Here is a 13,228-nt window from a genome sequence, read left to right on the forward strand (position 1 = left end):
GTATTTTATCCCATCAGCAAGGTATTTTGAGCAGCTCAAGCCATGCTGAAATGCCTTCCTGAAATATTCTGCCCTTTTGTCCTTTCCCTGATTCCCTTATCAAAGTTAGCTCAAAAACTTGCATTCATTGTTCTTTTCAGACATGCATTGACTAACAGTTCCAGATGGGCTGCTGAATGTTCTTTTTCATTTTGCAAGAAAGCCAAGACTTTTTTATTTTTTTCAATAGCAACATGTCAGTCTTATTTCTTGCTCTCCAACTGTCCATGGAATCATAAGCAGCTCATTCTAGAAAAATATCTCTCTCTCTCTCTTGACCTAACCCAACCGAAACAATCTAATATTTCTGTATGTTTTCTACTTCTAACAATGCAGTTAGTTGAATTCTTACCCCAGCTATGGCCAGCTGTACTTTCTATATAATATCCAGCTTGGATAGCATTCTATTGTTTGCCTTAATTTCAATTACTAATGCAGTGATCCCCAACCATACATATACTTTAATTTTAACTTTATAAAATAACCCACAGAGCAAACATTTGGCAAGCCATCTCCATCTGGCTTAAGTGTATTTTTTAAATCATGGTTGTACTGAAAGTTCAGAAATAGAAGTGGAAATAAAATATTTCAGGACTTCTATTTCTGAATGTTCAATATTTCCATGATTAAGAAAATATTTTCTTTTCCTTATTCAAAGAACAGCCTCTCATGCCACATCTCATACAAATTGTTCAAGCCAAGTTTGTGATATGGCAGTATCTCCATTGGATTACAGTGGGAGTTTAATCATACTTGGATTCCAGTTCACACAGAAGTATTTATATAGACTAAATATCTAGTATTTCAGTTTTCTAGATTACTTTAGTTAAATATAAAAAAGCTTTCCTTCCTTCCTTCTCTCTTTCCTTCCTTAAAAGAGTAGTTGCAGGATTGAAGAATGACAAGAATGTGCCTGATCTGTTCATGTAATGATCATGTAGAAATATAAGTTATAAATAACCACGTAATATAAATTAGAAAATATTTCTAACATTTTGCATTAAGACATAATCCAAGGAACAGGATTTAAGAAACTCTTATGGTATTCTTATCCATATTAAAGTTTATATGTTATATTTGTGTATGGCTGTGGTAGGAGGAATAAAAAAAAGTGGTTCAGAAAGACAGAAAGTTATAGAAAAATACAGTGACTGGTGTTTATGGAAACTAATTTTAGATGTTTCCCTCCCCTGCCCCCATCCCCATTTCATGACTTTAGCTTACTATCTCTTTCTGCCTTTTGCATAGCTTTTCTTACTCCATAAAAGAATAGTTAGATGAGTCTGTGTGTTTGCCCAGATATGTAATAGATATAACCTTCCTACTAAATCTGGGAGATTTTATAATTCTTTTGCATTAGTTTATACAGGATACATCTCCAAATTCATGGAGTATAATAATATTAACTAAATATAAATAAACATAGTGAGCATGGAAATGGGTAGTCTGGGTGTGTAACCAAAAGTTGAGCTCACCTTGAAAATGAAACATCTATATGGCTGTGTCTGTGTATATATCATTTCTGTCTGTGGATATACATAATGACTGTATATGTCTTCATTTTTATAGATGCAAAACTCAATTTTGTAGATGCTAAACATCTGGATGATTACAAGAATCTGCCTGACCACAAGAATGCTCACTGTTAAGTAGTCGCTATTGCCATCTCTTAGCCAGCCATTTTTATAACCTCAGACAGTAGCTCTAGTTTCTGTCCCAAGCCAGCCCACTTCTTTGTCCTGATCCTGCCTGTACTTCTTGAAGCATGGACATCCACAGGAGAGGAACAAGAGGGAGCAAATACAAAACACTGTGCAAGTTCTACCCTTTCTGTACATACATTTTGACATCACACACATGCATGTAAAGGGGAAAACATTGTGATAGAACATCACACTTCATTTTGAAGAACCCTCCAGATTCAGCAGATGTCCCTGCTTTAGAGTGAGGTCTCCAGCATGCCACTCAAAGGCCCCAGCCCCTAGAATCTTGTTTATCGCTGGCTTAATCTCAGGACGCTCATTTAAATTACTCATGTTGATGAGCTATTGCTTTCTGTTCACTTTTTAATCTTAGTGTCTTCTTTTATATGCCTTCATATTCCTCTGAAATTACAACTTGCTTGCTGAAGGAGGTTGCAAAACACAAAACAAAATCCCTTCACTTGAATGAGTGGTGCTGTTCTAATAACAATGACTTCACTCTCCCAATTAGGCAAATTAATTAACAATGTTAAAGCAATGATTCCATAATGAAGCTAATTAACACAATGTCTTGTGCTCCCTTTCTAACACACATTTATCTCCAGATACTCTTATTAAGACCATACATGCAATTACTGGGTTTCCATTTCCAATATTAATGATGCACAATTCACAAAACATATGTATTAAGTGATTAATTATAAAAAAATAAGGGCTTTTTGACAATAGACTAGGCCTACTAAATAAATCTACTACAGCTGGCCAGCCATTTGTGTCCATGAACTGAATTAACTCTTCTAGGCCAGGAACCTGTGAGCTTTGCTGGTAGGGAGAACCAGATTGGAGGCGAATGGCTTTTGTATTTTCGGAGCTGGGGGAAGCAGGTACCATTTCATTTTTTCCAGGATGTGATTGTGAGTGAAACCCAACACTGATTATATCTACCATTAACAAATGCATTCAGTTTATAAAGCCTATGTTTGCTTAGTCTGAGCTACAAACCTCATGGCCAATTGTTAAATATTCTTGCTTCTTCCCACCTCCTGCTATTGATTTGGTTGGTTGGTTATTTATTTAAATGTATTGGCCATCCAACTTCAATGGACTCCTCTTTTTTGTAATATCCTGCCTGACAAAGAGTTCTGGAGAACTCAAAAGACTTTCTGTGCCATTTTAGTTGATTTTAATAAAGGCATTACTTATTCTGGATTATCCTTCTTGATTTCAGTGAATTTGAGTTACTTGCCTTATACTATAGCTGAAGTCACTGGCCTGATTTGCTCAGCATGCTAAGTCATATTTTGTTTATTCCAGGTTTATTGACAAAATTATAATTGTCTGGGTTTATATAGTGTACTATGTCATCAACCATAGTATACAAACCACAGTGGCTGGATTCATATAATATGCTGAGCTAAAACCATCAAACCACATGATGATGTCGTATGATATGCCAATATATCAAACCATGACGTGCAGTTCTCTTTGGGAAATTTGTCACTATTGGAAAGCTTGTATTAACTCCACTAAATGATAACTACTATTATTCCAACCCAAATATCTTAGTACAGATTTTATAAATCATTTGTATAATGTTTCTCAAAGATATGGACTCACTTCAGACTTCTCCTGTGATTGTGCTCATTGCAATGAGAAATGAAAGCTGAACTGAACTGCTCGCATTGCCATTAACACCAGAAATTCTGCTGATTTTATTAAAGTGTTCACATTTGTAGGCATTCATTCAGTATGAATTACATATCTCTGTCACCCTGAATAAAAGGGGCTAATGCTGCAGAACTGGATAAGCCTCCCTGGAAATCCTAGCTGACATTTCAACAGTGGCAGGATCCAATACTCAGATCTTGCCTCAGAAAATTTTTAGTAATTCTACAGCTAAATACAAATGGTCTTTCAAAATGTTCCAGGTAGAGACTCTTATGGCATCTTCCCTTGATATATAATTGAGGGTTGACATGTTAGGGAGACTGCAAACCTCTGGAGAGAGAATTGTGTAATCAAGGATAGGACATTTATACACACGCCTTGGTCACCTTATAACCAGGTAAGTGCTAGAACATCACACTCCACCTTTGAGAATTTCTGTGAAACTCTCTTCTCCTTGAAAAGAATTTCAAAAGCAAATTCTCATTCATTAAATTGAATGAGAATGGGTTGTTAAAACGCACTTCTGCCTAATCAGAAATGAAAGTGCTTCAGCTTGTAACTTTATTAAGCTAGTCATTGCCTGTAATAAACAAATTTGAAATTGATATGAGTTTGTTGCACCTGAGGGGTCTGTGTTTCCATTAATTGTGACTTAATAATGTTCCTACAAGTTATGAGCCACAATAGACAGGACATATGAAAAACTCAGTCTAGTTAGAATAGTAAACTCTTATCATTTATCACTCCATTAAAAAAAAAATGTCTTGACCATTATCAATTACTGGGAATTCTATTATTCACTCAATAGGACCCTCCAATATATTATAATTAAGTAAAAGGATATTTTGTTTGTGATTATGAGATTGCAACAAGAACAAAAAATTAACATTCCACCCTATTTTCTGATGCATACAATCCAGAAAAGGTAACATACAATCTAATTTGCTACCTAATTTAGCATAATGTATAGATTAGTTTTAAGATTCTGTGGTTTCTGATTTATAGAATTGGACTGACTATAAAGTACAGACCAATTTGTTAGTGATGCTTATTCACTGGTATAGATGACAGATTTATGCCAGAGCTGAACAGAGCTTTGAATTTAAATGGAAAAAGTTGCTTTGGATCATGTAGGAGTGCTCCTGAATCCTCTATTAGCAGTTCCTGAAACCAAAGATGCCTCTTCTCAGGATTATGATGCAGCTGCAGTTATATGGAATATGGTGGTATATGAACATTGTAATGAATTAATTAATTCAATCTGCAATTAAAGTAAATCTCCCTTTTAATTTGGCACACTACTGCCTCAAACAAGGTGAATAGATCTGTTGATAAATTTCTTTTAATGTGACAACTGCTCTCTCAGTGAAACAGATGACACATTGATTTTACCTCTTACTGTTTAGTTTTTCAGTAATTTTTCAGACATGGCAACTTTAAGACATGTGGACTTCAGCTCCAAGAATTCCCCAGCCAGCATGTTGGTTAGGGAATTTTGGGAGTTGAAGTCCACATGTCTTAAAGTTGTCACATTTGAGAAACACTGGTTTAGGCTATAGCCTTTTTAAAAGGGATATATAGCAAAACCCTATATGACACTTTGGTGACATTTTTAATGCCTTCCTAGCCATATCTGATCTTCCTGGAACACTACAGAGCAAAGGCTGGAAGAGTGGCTTTTTCCCCTCCATCAATTGGTGTGTACTAGAAAACCTAAGTCTCAGTGGATTAGAAATCTAATTCCACTAAACTCCAGAACTAACAAGTAATGTTCAATATATTTATTTCAGGCTACATGGAGTTAGTCTTAAACTTTATGAGCTCCTGTACATCAAGCTAAGCATTTACTGTAGTGAGTCAATGCATCTAGATTCCCACTTCAGAAAATCTAGTACTTGATGTTCTGCACTTTCTGGTTCCTGTTCCACCTTGCAATTTTGGTACTGGATCAGAGAAGTATCTTATGGAATGATATATGCTCACACTAGAATGCAGAATTATAAGACAAACGGATGCTTTACTGCCAGGGGAAGACCAAGAAGACAAGCTTCTTGAGATGGGAAGAAGATTCTGCATACAGATTATTCTCACCACACTTCCCACTCTGTTCATCTCACTTTAGGTATCAGAACCTTGTGTCTAGGCCTCCCATGGAGGGACTCCTCAGAATGATGCTTGGTGAAAGAACTGGGGCAAAAGTAGCTCTGGAGAATTGCATACCTTAAATACTATGATGTGGCTGCTCCAGAGGCAGATGGGAAGAAGTGGGCTTGCTGCCAATTTCCAAACCAAAATGTTCTGTTGACCTTGGTATTACTATTCTTGGTGACAGTCACATTTAATTTTCTGCCTATATAGATCCTAAGAGGATGAGCAATGAAATGGGAAGATCTCCATTCATATCTCATCTCAGATGCTTCCATAAATGATAATATATAATCTGAAGAATTGTTTTACAGAGCTTTCTAAAGACAGTGACAAGTGTGAACATGCTTTCAATTATCAACAATATCAATGGAAATGTTCTAACTTTCCCTAGTGACTTGCTTTAGGAATGATCTTCAAATAGCACCAATATAAATTATTAATTGTGCAATTATTCAATGCTGAAACAAAAGATACCTTGTTAAAAATTCTCACAGAGTCTGAGCTCATTATGATTAAGTAGAAATGGCACCAATATTAATGTATTATTTAACAGGATGTATTTAAGCTGCCAGAAGTTCTGAGTTGGATACCTTATCAATTTATCAATTCCCTTCATCCTCAACAATCATTTATGAGAAATTCTGGATTTTTAAATTATATAGGCATAGCTATACATACAAAGTTAAAACAAATATTACCCTTTCAAATACATAATGTTCTAATTATAACAAAATCAAGTTGTATTTAAGTATGTGAAATTTAACAGAAATAATCCATTTAATGAACAACAAACAGTAAGCAAATCCCACAAGTGTGAGAAGAAATGGTTTCTTAGCTGCAAATTGCTGCTGCTGCTGCTGCTGCTGCTGCTGCTGCTGCTGTTGTTGTTGTTGTTGTTGTTATTATTATTATTATTATTACTATTATTATACCTAGAATATCCTTTTTCATTATTTTGCGGGGAGGGGTAGTGTCACTCCATGATCTTTATAGGATCTTTATTCCATAGCTTTAAAGTAAATCTTGTGCTTCCTCAATCAACAGTATGCTATTGATGGACTTGTGAAAAATGTATACAAAGCTATACACACTATAGAAAGTTGTGAATGACACTGAAATGAATTTTAAAGCACTTCTTTTAATTCTTTTAATTTAATTTAAATTATTTTAATATAATTTTTTTGAGATGGATTAACACAGAGAAAACCAAGTCATCAACAGAGACCTGATTAAAGTTGATTCTCATAATTCTCCTTTTAAATTATTTCTGTTGAAACAGGTTCTGACTCCCATCATGGTTTAGGCATGGTAAATTATAAAATAACTGCCCTTTTAGAAATTAGATTGGGATTATCATTAATTCATGATTATTTTAGCACTTAATAGACATTTCATTTTTGCAAAAAGGATTCCACCAACTACTTGATTTCATAAATGTAATGGCATGCATGAGGACTATTTTTCAGCAAGGGTTTATTAGAACTCAACTGGATCTATCTCCCAAAACTTAATAACTCCTATCTTAAAAGTATCAATCTTTTTTTCCCCCATCCTTTAGGAAGAGGTATCTCAAGTTAATTTTAAAAAATTGAGTCCTTTTCAATTATTTTATATCTTTTATTATAAGACTAAAGTTAATTAAAGGGAAAAAAGTTTATAAGGAAATCATAATGAATTGAAGATAGCTTTTATAAAAGATGGGCACTTGTATTGTTCCGCAGATTAGTTTGTTAGGGAAAAAAATATTTCCCCATAATTGTGTGTTCTCCATACTAGAAGATAAACAAAGCATTGAGTTTTCTTTTTCATCATAGTTTAAAATTCAAATTATTTCTTTTTTTCCTCTTCTTGTCTTCACGCAACTGGGATTATCTTATTTTGAATCGAAGTTTCATGTTATAATTAAACAGGAATAGTTTCTAGGGCTGTCAAGATATGCTCCAATTAGACAACAATGTGGTCCTAATGTAACTGTGTGTCAGAAGCAGCACTACCTGTACCATTTAACTGTGCTGTCTCAAAGAAAGTTTGACACTATCTGTGTGTCTATTAAAATGCTAAGCTAACAGCTTAACTAAAACAAAGGTGGACAGGGGAATTTAAAAAGATCTCTCCAGCCTCATGAAGGCATATCATAAGAGAAAGGAGATAAAGATATCTAAGGGTTCATCCTCAAGTCCTGCTTGCCACAGCTGAAAGTTACCATTTTTGAGGGACATATCTTCATGATCACACCTTTTTCTCATCTCCAGCCCACTGCTGGGGCAATTCTAGAATTGAGTTTAGTTATTCTGATGTGGAAGTGGTTTTCCTACTTCTCATCACATAAGGCTTGCCACCTAGTTAATCTAGAGACCACAGCAATGAGCCTGAGGTTGATGTGGTCAGGAACTGGTCCTATTAGTCATGTAAGTCTCTTTCAGGCCCACATTCCTCCTACATTGAGTAACTGGATGCTGCAACTTTATTGACATTTTGTCCTGGGTACAAAACTGACGACACTTGGCTGGGAAATAGGCATATCACAACCCCTGGCTAACAATTTTACACCAGTAGTAATTTCAACCATTTTTAAATATGATCTACCCTGAGATAGGTGTATCAGTCTCCAGTAGGTCATCACATCTCAAATTTAAATAGACTGCCATTTATTCAAACAGGAGTTTTAGGAGGACAGAGTGGCAAAATCCAAAGTTTCTAGGCAAAATTTCTTCTGAGAGGAGCAGCTTACACAGCAAGTAAAGATCAAAGAAGCTACCAGACCTGTGGTGGGCATCTAGTGCATAGGAATACTGATCCCTCAAATTATCTTTGGCTGTACTTCCTCTCTTCATTCATTGCTGGTAATGTGAATTCAAAGGCAGTACTAGAATTCACTAGGGTGTTTATTCCCATCTAGCTCAGCCTCACCCTGGGTGAAGCTCCAAATTACTCTGAAATCTGAGCCTTTCAGTAAATTAGTTGATAATGGCTCAGGATTAAAGGGCTGCAATTTGAGATGTGTCCAACACTGGAGGTACCATGAAGTTCTCAAAGCTGATGGCTGGTGATGACCGAAAGGGTGAAAGTTGCCAGAAGTGTTGATGTTTGTGTTTGAGCTCTATTCCAAAGGGATGGTTGAGAATGATGGACTGTAGGACAGTAGCAGATTTTGACCACTTTATTTCTCAGGAAACCTAAGGTCCAAGGAGAATTCAGAGCTTTTTGTCCTTCTTCCATTGAAAGTCTGAGAAAAAAATCCAGGTGCTGAAGCAGTGGCAAGAGGTGCAAAAGAAAAAGTGTTTTCTTTTTTCTCTTTTTAAATTATTTTGTCCCCCTAGTTTTCTACTGGAATTTCCTGAGGAACATGTATTTTATCCTAACTGTTAGTTCTCCCTTCTACAGTTATGATCAAATAGGAGGAGGTGTTTCGAGTCCCATGACCCTGGCCCACCAAATGTTCAGAAGAGCAGTGGGCTAGGAGGGAGGGAAATAGGCAAGGCAAAACCCACCAATTGCTGCTCTGATACTACCCCACCTTACATTGGGTAAGAGCATCCTTGCTGCTGAGTAAATGCAAGCTGTAGGGGAATACAATTTATGTCAACTGACTAAACCAGCTAACAACAGACTGCAGCAATGCAAATGAATGCAATTTCACATTATCCTCCTTCCCAAAGAGAACTCATTTCTACAAACATTACCCAACTCCTTTGCTGAAAGAGAAGAGTGACTTATACTTTCTATATCTGCTAATTCTTTAGACAACAGTTGGGCTCCAGATTACTTAAACAAAATTGTATTTCCCAGCAAACAGGCATTAGAGTCACCCGCTTGCCTTGTGGACTCAAATCTACTGCCAAATTAGCTTTTCAGTCCCAGGCCAGTTCAAAATACATGGAGGCATATTGGGAAAATAAGTGGAGAATTGCCATTCCTTGGGAAGGAAGGGGTTGGTACTCAAAACGTGACATAGTTATTGAGTGATGGGCTACAGAGTGTACATTAGATGGATTTGGGATTACTGGAAAACATCGGTGACAACAGAAATGCTTTGTGACCTATATCTTTTATTTCATTCCATTGACCAATGGACTAATTTGAGAATTTGAGTTGCCATATATACTCACACATTGGAAGGATCGATAATGAAGCTCAAGCTCAGATATTTTGGTCACCTAATGCGAAGAGAGATCTCTTTGGAGAAGACCCTGATGCTGGGAAAGATTGAAGGCAAAAGGAGAAGAGGACGGCAGAGGATGAGATGGTTAGATAGCATCACTGAAGCAATGAGCATGAAACTGAGCAAACTCAGGGAGGCAGTGAAGGACAGGAAGGCCTGGCGCAATATGGTTCATGGGGTCACGAAGAGTCGGACACGACTTAACGACTAAACAACAACAATATACTCACATACAGTATAAGTCCATTCGCAGCTAAGATGATCCTCAATTTTTTAACCAAAATACCATGAAAAATGTGCCACCTATGGATAAGGTGACCTTTGAAATGTTCATATGTTTTAATTTACACAATTGGCTTATCCATGAGTAGAACATTTTTCATGGTATTTTGGTTAAAAAATTGAGGGTCAGCTTATCTGTGGATGGGCTTATCCATGACTATATACAGGGTATACAGGTATTTTTAAAAAGTGTTACCATATATACTCATGGATAAACCCATCTGCAGATAAGCCAAACCCAATTTTGGGGGTGTATTTTGGTACCTAAAGTTCATGGCTTGTCTGCAAGGAAATATAGTAGTCACTTTAAACAACACGGCCACATTTCCCCAAAACATTTTTTTTGAATCATGGAATTTAGATTGCCAGCTGTTTCTTTTTTTCTTATGGTTACATTGCTTTCGATACCACAGTTATTTAAATTATCCTTCTCTACATAAGCCCATAATTTCATCCGTGCAGTCTGCACTTCTCTTGCAATAGACAAGTGAAAAGTGATTTTCTCTGCGATTTTCACGGAGCTCCCCAGTGGTTTCCATTTGAGCATAACTGATCAACAATTTTGAAATACAGTATGAAACACAGAAGACAATTCCTGTCAGAAATGTGTTTCATAGACTTCTGATCAACTTTTTTTAAAAAAAAAAAGAATGGCAACAAAAGATGCTTGTCAATAAAATAGAATGAAGAACATCAAAGTAAGTTGTGAGATGGTTAGAAGATTGTGAAGCACTTCTAAGGTCTTATTATGTGCTTATACATGTGTTATTCTATTTAGCCCTCTTTTTGGCTATGGGATGCCTTTGTAAAATTAAAAAAAAATTAAAACAAAGCAAGTAATTTGAAAGAAAAAAATAAACAGTGTATATGACGGAAAACAAAACAAAAAACAACAGCAAAAACCAATTTCTTAAGATCATTTTAATACCTAGATTTGCCAGCAAGACAAATTCATATCAAGCACTGAGCCAAGAGAAATTTTACCCCATTCCTCTTTCTTGTCCTCTCAACCTTACTAGTTGAGCTTAGTAAGGCAATCATAAGGGAAAGAGAATAGAGTTCTTCCAGGATACCCAAATCCACGTGAAATCTTGCATGGTTAATCATCAAATAGGTATTATTCCTTCTCCTCCTGCTCAGTTTTGGTGCAAATTTACCTGGAAATTCAATTTTCACTTCAATTGGCTGATGTTGGGAAAGACTGTTTCACACCATAGCTAAAGCTCCCTAGACCCCTGAAACATCACAGCTAGCAAAAGCATACAGTTGAAATTCTGGTGGCAGCCCCTTTCCTCTGATATCTGTTATCCAACAGCACAGTATTACACTGGAACATGATCACTGTGTTTTATTCAGCAGGTAACGATGCACATTAATTAAACTAACTTTCTTCACTGGTGGAAGCATTTCAGTAAGAAAGAATTATTGGAAGGTTAATTTCCAGTATTCCTTAAATAATCTTAAAGCTGTCAATACTAGTTGCACGGCCATTATAGAGGCTTTTAACTACACAGTTTTCATGGCCTGTGACTTAGTCGTCTTCAGTAGGGAAGGTGAGAATTCAAAACCAATTTTAACAAATGCATCAAGAAGAATATTGTTTCCAAAGATGGGAATAGTTCATTCAGTGTTGCAGACCCACTGCAGGATTTTACTCCTTCAGAGGTCATGGGTATAAAAAAAAGGTAACAAAAATGATCAGGGGATGAGGTGAATGTATTGTTATTCTGGTTTTCAGTTATTGCATATTTTAAACATTGAGGACCATAGTGAGCTTTCTGAGGTGCTCAGAGTTGACAGGTTGGAGTGGCACGGACACCTGTGTAATAAATTTGAATGAATCAATGATCAATAAAATAAATATCATTGCTATGAGAAATGATGGAGAGAACAAGATATGTTTTGCCTTGAAAAAAACAACTGGAGGGGGATATGATATTCAAGTATTTATTGGGTGAGCTGTCATAAAGAAGGTGATGCTTTGTTCTCTGTCATCTCAGAAAATAAAAGTAATTGAAATGACAGGAATTCCAGGGGTGCTAGGAAAAACTTCCTAAAACTAAGAGCAGTTTGACAGGGTTACCAACTACCCTGAGAGGATATGTTCAGGCAGAGATTGGACAGTCAGAGATGATCAAAGTTGCAGCCTATTAAATTCCACAGGTGTTCACGTCTTTTTCCCCCCCCTCCCATTCATCAAAACCTACACCATGTTTTTCTTCTTTCTCAGCCGTAGAAATTAGTGAAAGAATAAACATGAGAAACTTGTTCATGTTGAAGTACATGAAGATATATGAAGCTGTCTAGGAAGTGGATAATTTGTGGAATCAAAGTACATACAGTATACTAATACTGGCATAGCTTGGATATCAAGTATTCTGTACTGTAGATTTCCACCAAAGACAAGATATATCACCAAGGACAAACATATGCTGGTTGTCCCAAACTGTAATGGAGATCTCTCTTAGGGGTTGGGTGGGGGGGAAACAATGACATGGGACAGAAAGCCTCTTCATTCATACATACACACGTGCATACACACATGTGTATGTGTATGTGTGTGTGTGTATACACACACATACACACATACGTACACATACAAACACAAATATATTGATGCCTTTTAGGACAACCATCAATGAACAGTCAAGAAATATGCCACTGACTTGGCAGCCATGAAGACCTTGGAAAAAATATTCAGATGTGCACCATGATGTGCACCTACCAAGATTAGAATAGTGCAAGCAATAGTCTTCCCTCTAATGCTTTACAGAAAATGAAAATTGGACTTTGAAGAAGTAGGATAGGAAGAGTACTTGGTATTGAAGAAGATCCCTGAGAATAACATGTACCGCCAAGGAAACAAACCAATGGATCATCAAACAAATCAACCCAGAGTTCAAGTCACAAATGGTCAGGCTCAAATTATCCTACTTTGAACACATTATGCAAAGACCTGGCTCTCTGGAGAAGGCTGTAATGCTGGGAAAAGTGGAAGGAAAGAGAAGAAGAGGACAACCAGCAGCAGGGTGGATGGACTCAGTTACAGTGGCAATATTATTGGAAGACCTGAAGGACCAAGTTAGGGACAGAGCATCATGGAGAAAATTTATCTATGTTGTCACTAAGAATCAGTATTGACTTGTTGGCACATAATCAATCATATGTATGTATATGTATGTGTGTGTGTGTGTGTGTGTACACACACGCACGTGCACACGCACAG

This window comes from Python bivittatus, unplaced genomic scaffold (genome assembly GCF_059951505.1).
Source record: "Python bivittatus isolate LINGU-HERP-01145 unplaced genomic scaffold, Pbiv_v1 ctg000590_np1212, whole genome shotgun sequence".
Taxonomy (NCBI): Eukaryota; Metazoa; Chordata; class Lepidosauria; order Squamata; family Pythonidae; genus Python; species Python bivittatus.